The sequence below is a fragment of the Pezoporus occidentalis genome, unplaced genomic scaffold, assembly GCF_034315485.1.
Source record: "Pezoporus occidentalis ecotype Australia unplaced genomic scaffold, CSIRO_AGI_Poc_V1 ctg80, whole genome shotgun sequence".
NCBI classification, from domain to species: domain Eukaryota; kingdom Metazoa; phylum Chordata; class Aves; order Psittaciformes; family Psittacidae; genus Pezoporus; species Pezoporus occidentalis.
Window position 1 is genome coordinate 2,822,921 of NW_026916159.1, and position 16,151 is coordinate 2,839,071.

The 16,151-nt window shown below is 41.4% G+C and overlaps 1 long non-coding RNA gene across 1 annotated transcript; it reads right to left on the bottom strand.

Annotated features, from left to right (window-relative positions):
• Positions 1-2,087: 2,087 nt before the first annotated feature.
• Positions 2,088-9,045, bottom strand: LOC134155924 (uncharacterized). The gene is made up of 5 exons (XR_009961774.1): positions 8,556-9,045; positions 6,176-6,302; positions 4,759-5,358; positions 3,944-4,014; positions 2,088-2,267 (listed from the first exon to the last, which is right to left on the bottom strand). It is a non-coding gene; the product is annotated as an uncharacterized LOC134155924 (long non-coding RNA).
• Positions 9,046-16,151: the final 7,106 nt, after the last annotated feature.

Genomic DNA, 16,151 nt, shown 5'->3' on the forward strand with positions numbered 1-16,151 from the left:
TTAATTCATGCACAAATGTCAGCCCTCAACAATATTTTTTTTAATGTGGCAGAGTTTGTAATTAAGGGTTTGCTTTATTCATCAACAGAAGTATTAGGGCATGACCAGAGCCCAGGTTTACCGCTGTTTCCTACAGGATTTTGATAAAAGCAAAACCAGGACAACTGACCAGATACATTAACAAGATCATGTGCAAGGTCAGAGGTTTTACAGACCTACAGCTAGAACATAAAAACTTTTGTGAGCCTGGACCAATGGAAACAACCAGAAAAGCACTTCATTTAAACACCTAGCAGATGCTCCAGTCCAGGTGACTGTTATTCCACATGCTTTCCCTCTCTTTTTCATGTCAGTTTAAAGATAGACCTATTTTTCTTTGTTTTACAGATATTTAACACCCCCCCCCCAAACAATTAAGCAGGATCCTTGGTAGTAGTGCTGAAAATAGATTTCTTAATTGGATAACAGAGGCATGCAGTACAGAGTTTACACCTCTGTCACTCAGCCAACAGCAGCCTTCCATTATCCAAACAAGCCAGTCCTGAAAACAGGAAACCAAAAAACTTGTTCAAAATTCACAAGCGCTTTCTTCTGGGTTGGTGGTCACTGATAGGTGCTCATATGTGAACTTTGCTGTTACCTAATGAGCTTTGCTAGGAACACACAGAAACAGAGCTGCATGCTCAAGCGATGAACATACTGTGTCTACCTAACAACACACAACTAAAATAAAGGTTGCTGATCCACTACAATGTTAAACCACGCTAAAAACTTGCTGTCCTTGGTTCTTCTTGCATTGAACTACATTCCCTTGACTTCAGGATAGCAAACAATTTTCCAGGCATTATCAGATAACAATCCTTCCAGCTGTAATGATGTTCCAAGCCTTACAGCAAACAGCTTTTAGCAAGCTGAAAGCAAGCCAGATTCATCAAAACAGAAGCAATCTGGGTGGAATCTAGGTGGAATCTGAGAGAAGTCTTACATTAGAACATGAAAATTCACTGATAAGGGAAGAAAAACATTTCCAGTAAGTAGGATGCACAGAATAGGTGGTTTGTTCCTTTTCACCTGAACATAACCATTAAACAATTTTTCAATTACAAAGTTATCATAGTAAGTGGTCTTCCAGAAGATCACATGACAACAGTGAACAGACTCTGCATCACACACAAGTAGACTAAATGTTACTATTACTCTTGGATAATTAGCCTCAGAGCTGCAACATATCAGATGAAAATAGGTAGCGTCATTGGATAGGCAGGCAACAAGACATACCGCCCTGGTTAACCACATGTGATTTAGCCCTGTCACACCCAAAGCATTAAGGATAAAGAGACTTCGGAATGTTTATATAGAAAATATTAAATTATGAATAAACCACTTTGATATCAGCAATGGCAATGAAGGAGGCAATATTCAGTGCCAGATCACAAAAGCCATAAAGAGCAAAAAAGCCCCATTTTCAAAACCAAGTAATTGGATTAAATCAAATATGTAGTAAGTATCTCTTACCTCATGTAATCATGAGAATGACAGACAATCTCTGATTTTTAGGAGTGACAGACTTATCACAGGCTTAATTTCAATGAGCCCTCTGGAAAGGAAATACAGCAGGATTTTACAGAAAGAATAATTAGTGTGTAAATGCTCTTTTCTGTGTAAAATACATCAAGCAAGAAAGTGTATTTAAGATCTGAATATGAACCTAAAATATTGCATGTATGGTTGGGAACACTGGAAGAAGGTGAACAGGTGTTGTACTGCAGTACAGGTTCTATGCAGACAGCTGCACTCCTTCAAGATACACAGAAGATACTGGATAAAAGTCCAATCAATGACTGAAAGATGGGTAGCAAAAGGGAAGCACAGGACAATTCAATTAGGTTCCTACCCAGGCTTATGACATATTACAGCAGAATTTATCAGCCAAACTGACCATGGGCTGTGAACATTGTCCAGGGAACGGACTGACAAAGGACAAGCCTGTATTTCCACAGCCTTCAAAGCTAAGACTGAGCAGGTGAAGAGAACAGAATAATAAAATAGCAGATGTGATTATTTCTAGTCAGTCAGAAAAGACAATGACAGTACTCCATCTGCTTAACTACAATCCACGTTGCACTTCCTACATGGCAAACAAACAAGAAATTCTGCAGTCTTTTGGGAAATGGCACTCCAATCATGGCGATCTACCAAGATGAGAAGTCAGTTAAACCATCTCTTTGATGATTGGAATTATTCTCTATCTATCTTCTTCTGTGTGACTATAAGCATAGGTAAAACAATCATTAAAAGACAAGTTTCATTAAAACTGTGCAATTTTCCCTCAATGAAAAGATTGCCTACAGTCACTGGCTCTTGATTCGGGGACACTTTTAGAGATTGCTTTTATAGACTGCTCAGAATGAAGCCTGTCCAGAATATATGCTCAAAGAATAGTATTGGCCTATACTACTGACACTAACACAACCTTCAAGATCTAAAACCGGGCTTAGCAAATACTTGCATAGTACTTTGCAGAGAAGATCACTATCTGTATCTGGTACGAGCCTGGGAGTCAGAGAATTACATGGTACCAGGGATACAGACAGTGACAAGAACTGCACCTTTCTGCATGCCAAGTATTTGACGCTGTCATCCTTTGAAAGCTACACCAGAATCAAAACACCAAGTCCACCACCAAGGAGAAAACAGAATGCTGCATTGTTGACTCTCTTTCATCATGTGCTCAGACAACTAAAGCCATTGCTTCACAGGTTAGCCATTAACATTGGCAGTCATTCTTCCTTGCCTTGGTAAACATACTGATACCTAATCAAGAACTGTTTCTCAAGAAATCTAATTCTGAACAGGTTAACAGAAGTCCCTAGGTCTCTGTGGCCAGAAATGCCATCAGTACATATTGTCAGCATAAGAACCTTACCAAGCAGCAGCAAGTCTGACCATCACACCCCCGCAACCAGAGAGAAGGTACATGTCACACTTGCGAGAAATACGTTGGTCTATGAGTGTTATGCCACAGGGACAATTGAAAAAGCCATGATCAACATTCTCCCTAAAAACAAGGCAGTTCAGAAATGTCACTTCCGTTGTCACAGTTGATGTCACTGAAGTGTCACTTGGAGTTAATATTAGCCTAATCAAGCCTATTACAGAGTACTTGTAGTATTTAATAGGCTCTTGGATTTGACTTTTGATATGAAAATCTGCATATTCCTAGATGTTTTATGAATTTCAAATGGTTCAAAGTTAAACTCTAACAGAGCAAAGAACTAGCAAGATGTTGAAAAAAAAAAAACCCTGTTGCTCAAGCAGAAAACGATGTGTCAACTTGCCAGACATAGTGGGCTTTAGCACTGCTTTTGGCAGTGACTCAACATGAATGCAAGACCTCTTTAACCATGCACTGAGCACTTCCAGCCCCTTTGCGGGGGGCATGGTCTCACAAAGGTTCAGGCTCTGCTGATTTCAGAGGCAGCAAAGGGTGACAGCCAAAGCAATGCAGAGGCATGGTGATGCTCAGGCCTGGGGACACCGCCTTGACTCGAGAGGTACCCCAGCTCCTGATCGTTCAGCCATGCAACCAGGTCCCCCTGCAGTCCCTATCATCTAGCACTGGACATGAGACTTGCCTGAAAACCTGCACACTGCTGCTGCAGAAGGTACTTGAGGTATCTGAACACTCCCACTCATCTGCTGCAGAAACAAAACTGGGCAGAAACTGCTCTGTGACATCTATTTTCTCCTTTCGTTTTGTACGGAGGCTAATGAAGAGTTTCATGTACACAACTGTCATGCACAGTAGTTTAACCTCCCTATCTGGGGCTCATGGTCTAAACATGCAAAGATAAGTTGTTTCACACAGAAATTAACTGCTGGGGCATATAACAGACAGGAGGGAGGGACAGTGATGTTATATCCTCGTTGAAGTAAACCATACCTTTGGGATAACAGGTGCCCTTGAGGGAAGGTCAGAGCAAAGCAGCTACAGTGTCAGGAGAGTGACTTTGCCTTTTAACAAAATGCAATTTAGTAAATACACACAGGCAAGGCAACTTGGTACAGACACATTTTCTTAACTACTTCAACCCCAAAAGGCAGCACTCCTCCTCCCATTAGAACACCAAGAGCAGGGGCCTCGAAAAGGATGGAGACAAGGGGCTCTACACAAAGCACAGTCCCCATCCTCTTGCACACACAGCCCAGTGCACATCATTCTGGCACAGGCTGTGCCCCACAGCCAGCATTGGGGTCCTTGTCTCCCTGTCCTGGTCAGGCTGCTTACAACATGCCAACCACGTCCATACCTCTTATGAGCAAGAGAGAGGCATGATCTGTGGAGGGGGAAATTCACCATTTCAGCAAGGAGAAAATAAAAACCCACAACATCAGCAGGTTTTATTTTATTTTAAAAGGGCTGGGTGTTTGGAATATTTGCAGCAGTCCTCAGGGAGACAAATGAATGGGGGTTGTCCATGGATAAAGTGGAAAAGAGTGTATAATGCAGACATTCATCGTGCACAAATTTATAAGCTACATGTGGTTTATAGCATAAATCAGTAGTTGTCTCCTATTCTGTACACAAATGTAGCCTCCCGTCTTTCCAGGAACATTCAATAAACAACTAATCTATATCCTTCTGCAATCCAAATAATCTCCTCCCTGAAGGAAGATTCTGGGAGAAGCAACACAAGTTTCCACATGTGGAAACTCAAAAAGGGTACTGGAAGCACTGTCACTGTACATCCTTGGTACCTGCATGTTGAACCCCTGCAGACTCCGAGGCGCATCCACAACCATGCTGCCATGTACAAAGCCGCATAGAAATATATGTATGATTGTGTGTATCTGACTTGAACAGAAGAGAAAAATGGGGAAAATTACATCCTCAGAGAATCACTGCTGCTCTTCAGCTGTCGCTACCAATGCTGCATCTTTTTGTCCTTGGACCTGACTTTTAAACAAGAGAAGAATGCCCTCCTTTTGAAGTCAATCAGAAATTAGGAAACACAGAAACAAACATTTGCAAAAAGTAAATGAAATACATAAATTTGAGGATTTTCCCCCTGCAAATAATCTCACTTGTGTCACATACAAAGAAGCATTCAGCTCAATGCACATCCTCTTCATAATTATAACTTGCCACATTTTCACAATTCCTGACTCTCTATTTACTATTTTGTTTTGCTGCTGTACAAAGTTTCCTCTATTGCAATCAGCGTGGGTGTCTGGAGTGCGAGCTGTTAAGATTTCTGCTCCTCCCCTCACATCAACATGCTGGAGGTTATCATAAGCAGCTACAGTACGGATCCTGGTTAGAGGTTTGCAGTATCTCGCACAAAAGCAGAACAGTCACTAGAAGGAAGAGGTTTTTTCCCCTTCGCATAACGTTCAAGGAACATGTACGCATGATTTAATGGGAATAAATAAAAAGTGCTAATTATTTGTGGGTTTATAAATCCCATGTAAGCAAAATGCAACATATTGAAGCATCCACTGAAACACTGTGCTTTAAAATTCAATCAGAAAACAAACACACTGGATTCTGAAAAAGCAAAGACTATGCATCATGCAGAAGTGCTACTCCTGGGTAAAGGAAAAATATATTCCTTGCATTTTGGACATACTGTTTGCTTCCACATGTAAATAAAAAGGAGATAATTTAAAAGGAAGAAGATCTGTATATCTCTATATTTTTATATAACCATAACTGATCCTGTTTGGCAGACTGTCACTTGAAAAAGGTTACCTTTTCGAAATTAAGACTGCTCAGACAAAATTACGATGATACATTTTCAGAAGAGGCCAAATCACAGCTTGCCATATACAGCAGCCCCATATTACCTTCTCATGGATGCCTCACAAAGCATTTCCATTTTACACAAGGGTTCACCCAAAGTTCAGATAAAAAGCAGTCCTGCAATTGTTCTTTATTTAGAAGGCATCAAACACACATCAAACACAGGATAAAAATTCAGTGCTCTTTAAGGAGCATTAAGGAGGAGCAATGCCTACTGCTTATGCATTTTTGTGTTTTATCTGCAAAACACCCACACACAGGCATTCCTCAAATAATCTATGTAAATTATATCAATGAATCATCTCTAATCCCTCCAACATTTCATCTTTACCTTCAGCAACTAATGAGTTAAAGATGATAAACATCATTAACAAAGGAAAGAGGATCTTTCCTTTGTTTCCCAAAGAAGGTGGAAGCCAGACTTCTCGCAATGTATTTTTACATTCAGCAAAGTTCCCTAAGCAGAAAATTTTGCTTCTAGCTTGGTTTACTATTCTACCTAAAAAAAGAAAAATTAAATTACAAAAATGTTGATCATCCAGAGGACAAGCATAGTATAAAAGTCATTAAAATTACTGTTTCCTGTTACTGTATCATACCTGCATGTGTATTTTCCCCTTATGGGAAAATAAAGGGAAAATGTACACTAAAATGTACACCAACACCACAAAATCCACACAGTCTGTCTTAATTTCACAGAGAAACTCTTACCAGGGCAAAGAAGAATATATATAATCTCAATCATAATCAGTCATTAAATATTAAACCACCAAATGTTACGCATCTGAACTGTATTTTTGGATGTGAAATTCGCCACTGATAATCCAAAAAGGGCTCAAATAAGTGAGTGATACCACAAACAACAACAACCACAAAAGTGGGTTAGGTTTGTTGATTTTAACAAACAATAGGTGAAGTACAAAATATACAGCTCAGTTCTACAATTCCCTCTGTATGCTGGTTAATGCTTAGGTCTTCAATTAATTCAGAAGGGATTATTTTATGGAGCCAGGAAAAAAGGAATCATTAAGCACTATCAGCAGCCATAGCTTCACATACTGATTTCACGAAAAAAAGGGCTAAACGATAGAAATATTGTATGAATACATAACAGAATTTACCAAACAGATTATAAGTTAGCAAAACATCAATAAAAAACATGAACTCAAGTCCCTGATTAAAACCAGACAGTATTTTATTGTTCTTTCAAACCTATCAGTTATGAGCCTTATTGACCTCTTCTGCAAATGTTCTGTATTACTCAGCAAACAAAATTACCAGAAGTAACAGACAGCAAGTTTCCCCCCAAAAAATGGCTATATTTTAAAGTTATTTGCAGGTGTGCTCATTTTAAAGTTACACACATTTAATTACTTAATTCAAATGTTTTGTAAAATCTGCACATTTTTATTTGAAGTCTGACTGATATTAATAAAAGACTGGAATTCTATCAGAAAGAGGAACAGTCAATATATTAAAAAAGACAGCTATCTGCAATATAGCCCAGATCTAATAAAAGGGAAAAATAAGTTTTATATAAAGAGCAGTTTTTGCTTTTCAGTCATTTTTCCCCTCCAAGTTTCACATAGTTTTGGTTTTTTTTTTAAATTATTTAATTTCTGTCTTTTGGATTTGGACACTTAAATGAAGCACCCGTTATGTCAGTGCGCATTCATAAGGACAGATAAGCTAATACACAGTGTCTCAGTATACAGGAAGACAGCAGAACAGCAAGGGGCTTTAAATGTGTGATAAGCCAGAGGCAAATTTTAAGTTTTCAATGCATTTGGGGGAAGAGTAAGGCCCATTCAGACTATTCTGAGGGTTGCCTGTTGAAATCCCATGGACTGGCTTATGCAGCGCTTCCAAAAAATCCCTACCCACGCCTCTGTTGTTTCCTTCTACTGGATGTATCTTTATCTTTCTGAAATGACAGAAGCAACCTGATTCTCAGCTGAGGGTATTACTGTAGGATATACAGCAGAAACTATGCTTCCCTATATAACACAGTACTCCTCACTGCAAGAGACTAATGGTCATTTGCACACATACTAATGGAAGAATAAAAGAGGTGAAGTAGTAACTGTTCTGTCTGTCCTTTCCAAGTAGTTACATTACCTTTCTGCACATTTCTGAACTTTTAACTGTAATGTGCAGCTGGTGGAAACAGCTGAAAAGGATCTGGACCTGCTACCAGGATATTCCTCCGCCAACCCCCCCCCCCCCCCCCCCCGGTGACAAGCTAGCAAAAGTGCATACCTGCATACCTCTACCTTTAAATGCATACAGCAAGACTATATTGTAATGCAAGTGCACACAAGGACACACATTCACATCTCATTTGATTGAAGACAATCGTAAACCTGTGTGATGTGAATACATCCAATATAGTATTGACTGTAAAGACATTTTGCCATACACTAGCATTTTATCACTACTTACGTAGAAAACTCCGCAATTAAAGAAATAGCATTAAAAAATGAAATACTTTAAGTCCTTCTGGTATACCCCACCCTCCCTGCAGACAGCTACAGAAAGAATATGCAGTGCTACCTATTCAGAGGCAGAACCATGAATATATTGCCTTAAAACAGAGAAGTAAAATCTTGAGAAAGGGGATACGGCAACTACATTTCCCACCGAGGGCTAGACATCACCTCAAGCGACACACTACCTGCTCTCACAAGCTGCAATATTTCTTCCTTCCCATGCAAAAATACATCAGCGTCTGCAAGGAGGAAGAAACACTTACCTTGATATCTCTTGCAAAATAAACCCAACAAAAGAGCCCGGTTCCACCACCTTAAACAGAAAAGGCATCTGAAGAGAGCGCTGAGAGTCAGTGAGCTGGACAGGCAATGCTGAGGCAGGGCCACTAAGCTTGTGCCCCCTTTTTCTGGCAGCAGGCATGACAATGCGTGAACACCCCCTCCACATCGCAGCAGGCAACTGTAGCCAGGAGACAGAGGTGCTTAAATTAGAAAACCGCTGCCAGAGGAAATAAATGGGAATCACAGCGACCCCCTCGACCCCAGCAGCTATCAAATCCGGGAAGATACAGCGCACATCTGTTTTACGAGGCCCCCAGGGAGCTCCAACTCTAGCTACTTACCCTGTCTGCATTATTAATAGATGTTAATGGCACCATAATATCGAAGAGAAGTCTCTTCCTCTTTATAATATGGAAATTCCAAGGGGTTTTAATTAATTTATTTATTTTTTAAAAGGCAAAAAAGAACCCCTACAAACCGTGAGGCAGAAAAAAAGCTTCTTGGTACTGCTAATTGCAGAACTGCACTCTCCCTCCACCCTGCCTTCCCCAGCCATCCTCAATATACTGATTTGGTAGACAAAATCAATTCAAGGCAGTAAACAACTGCAATAAAGCAAACAGGCAGACAAAGACTTCCTGCCATAAGGCAATTCCTGAATACACAATTTTCTTTTTAATAAGGTTCTGAAACATTTCAGCTAGAGCATATACACATATATATTTATGCAAATGATTCAGTTTAAAGAACAGAATAGAACCACACCAGTCAGATGTTTGACTATCTAAATACATGGGTTTATTTCTTCAGCAGAAGTTATCTGTCACCTCATAAAGTATTATTTAGCCTGACATGATGAAAAAATATCCTCTGTCAAGCCTTTGATTTAGATGATGAATAAAGGAACGTGATCCTAAAGTATCCCGAGGTTCTGTTTCTGTTAATGCAGGGATTTCCTCTGGGTCCATTCATCCTCAAGGTAGGCATATTGCAGTCATGCACCAAAGTGTCAAAAGACCTTCCACAAAAGATATTGACCTATTTTAATCTGATCCCTGTATAAATGCAATTGAGCTACCACTGGGAATACAGTGAACCAAAGATGTATTTTTAACCCCTTTATAACACTGTAGACAGAAGGGACAAATACGCACCAGTAACAAAAACATCCTCAAAGGCTGTACAAGAATGTAGTTTGCTTTAACATCAGTGGAAGAGATACAGTTAAGAGTCATGTGAAATGCTACTGCTTGCTCAAAGAACCAGGCACACTTCCTCTGCAGTTTAGTATCGGTATCAGATAATTCTGACCAGTTTTAGAATAAATCAATCAAGAAATGCTGAAATGGTCAGCTTCACCTAGCCGGCTTTCACCCCGCTGTACAAGACACATTTTAACTCCAACATAAAAACACCGCAACATCTCAAACTACAAAGAACACAAGTGCTGTCCTTAAAGATGGCGATACCCATCCATTAATTGTGTGATGAAATTTTTGCGTATGAGGGGCGGTGGGGTGGGAAGAGCGAACGTGTCAAGAATCACCTTCTCGTCCTGCAGATGCATGCTGCAGCTGTTTGCTGGCTTTCTACAAATGAATGAAAAGTGCTGCTAATTCTTCCAAGACAAATGAAACCGATTGGCTTTGTTGCTTGCTTGCCTCTGCGGCTTTTGAGACCACGCAAGTACGATGCAGACACGAAATCACAGGGTCTGGCTGTATTAACTGAATTACAGACAGCACTGATGTGATCATCTTCATCTCTCTCTCTTGCTTTCTCTAATTATTTATCCAGATCAACCCTGACTGCTGGAAAATTAGCTCTCTACAGGAGGTAACCGAGCTGAAAGGTTCTTTTTACCAAGAAATGACGGGCTGGCCTCTAGCAGTACATACACTAGCATGCAGTTGTAAGGAAATGTCACAAGATGTAAATTTGCAAGTAGATTTCTCTTCCTCCCAGCAAAAAAAGACATTTTTAGAAGATATAATTTATGCACACAGACATATATTTATACAGACACACAAAATAGGTAGCCTTCCAAATTCCTGACCCTGGAACTTTAAAGAATTTATGTAAAATGGGAATAGAAAAGATGTGTAATGGTCATACCCCTCTTTTTGTTGCTTTATACATTAATTCCTACTTGCTTGTCTACAAACAAGTTCATAGTATTTCACTTATGCAAGGATTTTACTTCTTGCCAGCAACTGCAATGAGACCAAGTTTTAGTTCTGATGCTTGGCTAGGAAGAAAAGACAGCAACATTTTTGTCACTTAAACGAACCAACTTACAGCAGAATGAAAAAAGCATTAAAAATGAGGCTAATCTTTTTTTTTTCTAAGATCTAGATACTGCTTTAGCCTGTAGCAATCTAAAAGCAACTGTGAATACATTTTTATTTCCCTTTTATTAAACCTGCCAGACAAACAAGGGTAGTTTAAAAGGAATGGCTTTGAAATTATTTTCCAATTAGCAGGACTGTCATTATGAGTTGATTTGCTATGCTGCATGCTTATATGGATGCACACATTTTTAATACATTTTAATGCACACTTTGGTCTAATTCTAGTCACATGTAGGCCAGTATAAATTTTAGTGCTAGAGAGCTCTCACCAATTGAAGCATTACACACAAAACACTGATATTAAAACAATGCAGCTGCATGGAACACAAATATGCTAATTTTTATACCAGTGAGTTTTGGAACATCACTTTTTAAAAAGAAAAAAATAATAATAAAAAAAGCAGATTCTAGGCTGAATCTGCATTTGCAGCAGTTCAGTATGTCAAGCCTTCCCCAATCTTTTAATTGCTTTGGGTGTTATTCGTGCCAGGGATGGGTGAGAATAGTTGTCAACCCACCTGACTGCAGAACAAAGAGCATTTTCTCTTCCAGCATTTGTTACTGATGCTTGAGCCACACCCTGTCCTCCTTACAGAACACACTCTTTCCACATTGTCCTACTCGCATAGAGATGATGTCTTCCTGACAATAAAACATCCTCTAAGATTATTATGCCAGGTTTCACCTTTTTTTTGAATTCCCCCGTGGGTTTACTTTTAAAGGAAGGAAAGGGGCTGCATGCAGAGCTGCGTTTCCCACAGTGTGGGGAGTCCCTGGGCTGCAATGCCTCAGTGCCCTGCAGCCCGGTTCCCCTTGCTCCCGTTGGGATGCTGCCTGCAGATGAAGGGCCTCACCCTACTCGGTCGGTCATGGGAGAGGGCACAGCCTCCCCTGTAAAAAAGCATGGGCTTAGACTGGGTTGATCAATCCTGGAATTCAAGGGCAGACAAGGGAAGAAAAAGAACAAACAAAAACCAAACAAACAGATATACAAATGGAAAAACAAAAGGTGAGGTCCCTTGCTTGTCTCCTCTTCCCACCAGCCCCAGGCATCTGCCTGTGGGGTCAAAACGCTCCAGCCAGCATTAACCCCTAATGCCTATTTGCCAAGCCATGCACTCCCCATTTCACTCCCTCAAATCCTTTGACAGCTCAGAGTTTGTAAGGTTAAACTCCTCTTGGTCTGGGTGAGAGACACGGAAAGGTTGTTCCCCCGCTGCTCTGCACAAAAGCCCTTTGCCTTTTGTTTCTCACCTATGCTCCCATTAGTGCTGCAAATCACATGCAGTGCCTGGCCGCTCCAGAAACAAATAAAGAACAAAAAGCCTCATAGGCTAGCTACACAACACCGAGAAACGTACTGTGTTTTTTGAAGATTTTTATAAATGAGGCACATTCCTGATTTGATCTATTTATAACATAAGCAAGCAACATAAAGCGAGATACAATGTGAGAACCGGTACCTGCAAGGCAACCGACATCCTTTTTTCTGCATATCAGAAACATTTCCTGCACCACCTCAATTTTCTATTACTAAAAGCCTGGAGGCAATCAAACACCACAGCTTCCAGCGCTCTTCTCACCAACTTTTTCATGAGGTTGTAATAACTGCTGAGTTTTTGGTAGTTCCATAACAGCAGGTGAGCTCTAGACATCCTTTACAGCCATCAAGTAGCCCTATCCCTCTACAACTCCTGAGGCACCAAAATTACACTTTCTGACCTAATGGAGTAGCAGGAATGGTGGGTTTTCCCCAAGTTTCAGGACAGAGTTAAAGAATGGCTTGATTTAGCCTGGATTATTTTTGCAAGATGGGTTTACTTGGTCTCATCTGTTTCTCTGACAGAGCATATGCATCTGATGTGCTTTCCAACCCTAACAGAACAGGACCAAACAGTTTTAAGAACCAGCAATGCTATGGCCTCTATGAGGTTTGGCATAAGGCTTTTTACTGTTTGTTTTAAAAAAGAGCTTTTCTTCAGCCATTAGTCCGTATTTGATATGTTATCATCCACCAGCCATGCACCACCAAAGGGAAACCGTGGTGCTCTCAAGCTATGGCTCCATTCTGCGTTAAACAGCACAAACTGTTGCCACTTTAACCTTTGAGATACAGAAAAATAAAACCCCTTTAACTTTTGATCTCATGATTCTTGAGCAACCAGCAAAGCCAGCTTTAAAAGAAAAAATAAACCTGTATATCCCAGGACACATTAAACTACCAACTGCTAAATGGTCTCATTGCTATTTTGAAACGGGGTGTGGGTGGAGATACCTACTGAAGCTTCCTACTGCTGCAGCTGCCATTGCTGCTCACTAGGGATGTGTTTTCAAAAACCCCAGCTCCTAAGGAGTGAACTTGCATTTCCACCTTTTCTGGGACACATCAAAGACAAACATTCTTGTGCCATTTGTTATTCACAGCACCACTGCAGCAGATGCCAGCCTGTGACAGCACCCAGACCTGCTGCAGGCACAGCAGCAGCCAGGGGAGAACAACGAGGTGAGCCAAGAGGGGAAGTCATCAAGTGGAACGGCAACTGAAAAATACGTGGGCAGTGGACTGTGTGACACTGATGTGACTAGGCAGGAGCTGACAGTCAACAGGAAGAACCCCAAACACTTTCCATGAAACAGCAGACTGGTGGCTTTTAAGGCACCCTGGTAGTGAAGGCAGAGCAGTACGGGGGAGACTCACACCCCAGCTCAGCAAGCTGCCACACATTTCAGCCAAGCCTTGCAAGTATTTAATGAACAATGGACATACATGGCACAGTCAGCATCTGCTCTCCTGCAACTGCTGATAATGACTAGAGGTCCTGCATGTATCACTGGGGCAGTCAGGCACCAGTTAGCAGCAGAGGCTTTCCTAAGACACTTGCCCATACAACAGGTTGCACCCTGTTAGATGCCCCTTTGCACTCTGGTTTTTGATGGAAGGGTTTGTGGGATTCGCCTGGAGCCTCCCACTTTTTTCTTGTAAAACTTGGATTATAGTATAAGCTGATCAACCCTGCTCAAGACCTAGCCAAGTGGACTTTATACAGTCACTTTAATGTTGCTGAAAACGTTACTTGAAGGAGAAACAGGATGTCTCCAGAGTACTGACATTGCATGAATAGAAAACAAGCCCTAGAATAAGGAAGTAGCACAGGGTACAGGAGTACTCAATGGTCTTCTAAGAAATGCTAATGGTGAGCCTGTGCAGTTTATCCACTGTGAGGTGGCTTTTTCAGTGTAGTAGTTGTACCTGATGAAACCAAAGATTTTAATGAGAGTAGAATTGAACTAGCAAGTACCAGGACTTGTTAGCTTTTAGACTGCAAATGTGCCATTAATCCCACAAATATTCCATTTCTGCACCCCTCAAACAGGCTGTATGTTGTGCAGCTGGACATCAGGCCCCCAGCACATGGGTGGCAAGAAGCCCTGGCAAGACCTCTGCAGCATGCCATTGACCCATCAGTTCCCTTTTCTGACATAGACTGCATCTTCCCTTCCAGGAAACCCTACTTGCCTCCCATCGGCTTTTCCTGGAAGCAGTCTTAATCCTGCCAACCTTTCTGAATACAAGTCCCTTTATTTTATTATTTAAAATAAACCCTATCTCCAGTTGTGCTCAATCACATTTATTCATACCAGTTTTCATTGTTCATGCATATTTCAATCCTGTGAAAGTGTAAAGTTGTTGCTTTTGGTCTTTGGGGTCTTTCCCTCCCTCCCAACCTCTTTTTCTTCCTTTGAAATCACCTTCCTACTTAAAATGCCTGCCAACTCTGCAAGCTGTTTCTCAACCATACCCAATCCTCCTGTCGCTTTGTCAGGAGCACTGGACTGTCTTTCGCAGTCAGAGACAGCGACGATAAATGACAGCCTCCATAATCCAGCACAGTGATGCTGTTCGGGGCAAAAGCCACAGGCAGATGTGGAGCCTTCCCACTGAGCACACTGTGGAAGGAAGATGGCACATCACTTGCAGCAGTAAATCCCATCCATGCTCTGGTTGCTTGGCTCCAAGCAGCGTTAAAGCCCCCGTTGCATCCTATAGAGCGCACAGCGCTTCCCAGTCTTCACGAGCCAGCAGGCATTGCTTCTACTTAAAAACACAAAGCAAGGAAAAAAAGAACACCCTTCCCCAAAAGAAGGCTGCATGCAGCCCTGCACACTTCCCATTTCAGCAGCTCCAATACTGACAGACAGCTGGATAATGCATTCAGATGCTCTGGGGATCAACCCCTTTATTCAGGAAAGTTGTCCCCATGTTTTGAACGAGTCAACAGTGAGCAAGTTTTGAGAAGTGGAGATTCAAACCACGCTTCCCACCTCACCCCTACAAAGGGGGTTATGAAGCAGAAGTGCCAGACAGGAGCATGCTGTGCCTCTTCCCATTAGACCTCACAAGAAGCACCATGTGCGCTACCTTACCCAATTCTTCAGCAGAGAAGTGATGCTGGAGGGAAGCTTATCTATGTGTCCAAGGTCAGGCTTGGCATCTGTGATAGATTCAGCTGTCTAAAGCCCCTGTTATGTCCAGACTTCAGTTCTAGAGTTAGTCATAAAGCACTGCCTCTAACTTCTAAAGAGCTTGGAAATTTGGGGCTTTTGTTTTTTTTTTTTTTTTACCCTACTTTCTAGCTAGAGAACCATTAGAAGAGGCAATGAGGCTGTATTTCTGGAATCAACTGCAAATCATCCTCCCATTCAGGAGCATGCTTTTGCCATGTCATCGCCAGCTCCTATCTGCTCAGGCAGTGCTCATTCTCAATGGCTCTCAGAACCCTCAACATACCAGGACTGGGGTGGTGGGAAAGCAGGACATAACACACAAAAAGTGTCTGGGTTTTGTCCAGTTTTCTGTCTGGTCCTTTCTTGGCTTACTTGGATGTGGTAATTGGTCAACAGCAGATATGCAAGATACCACCACCAGCATCTTTACTGGTAACTACCACAGCATGCCCAGAGTGGGTTTACTGAAAGCTGGTGGAAATACAAGTCCTCAGAGGAGTGACTTGCAAGAGTTAGTTCCAAAGCTCTAGTACTTGCTTTGGCAGGGCAAGGCTGCCAATCTCCTCCAAGCAGCCATGCAACGACATGAGTCACTAACTGCTCAAAGATTCTTCTTTCTTTAGGCTAGAGTAGCACTGTTCTAGTCAGTTATCAACTAAATTGGACAGCAGGTGGTAAGTAAGACTCATACAATGCCTTTTGCTAAGCCTCATCTCTCAG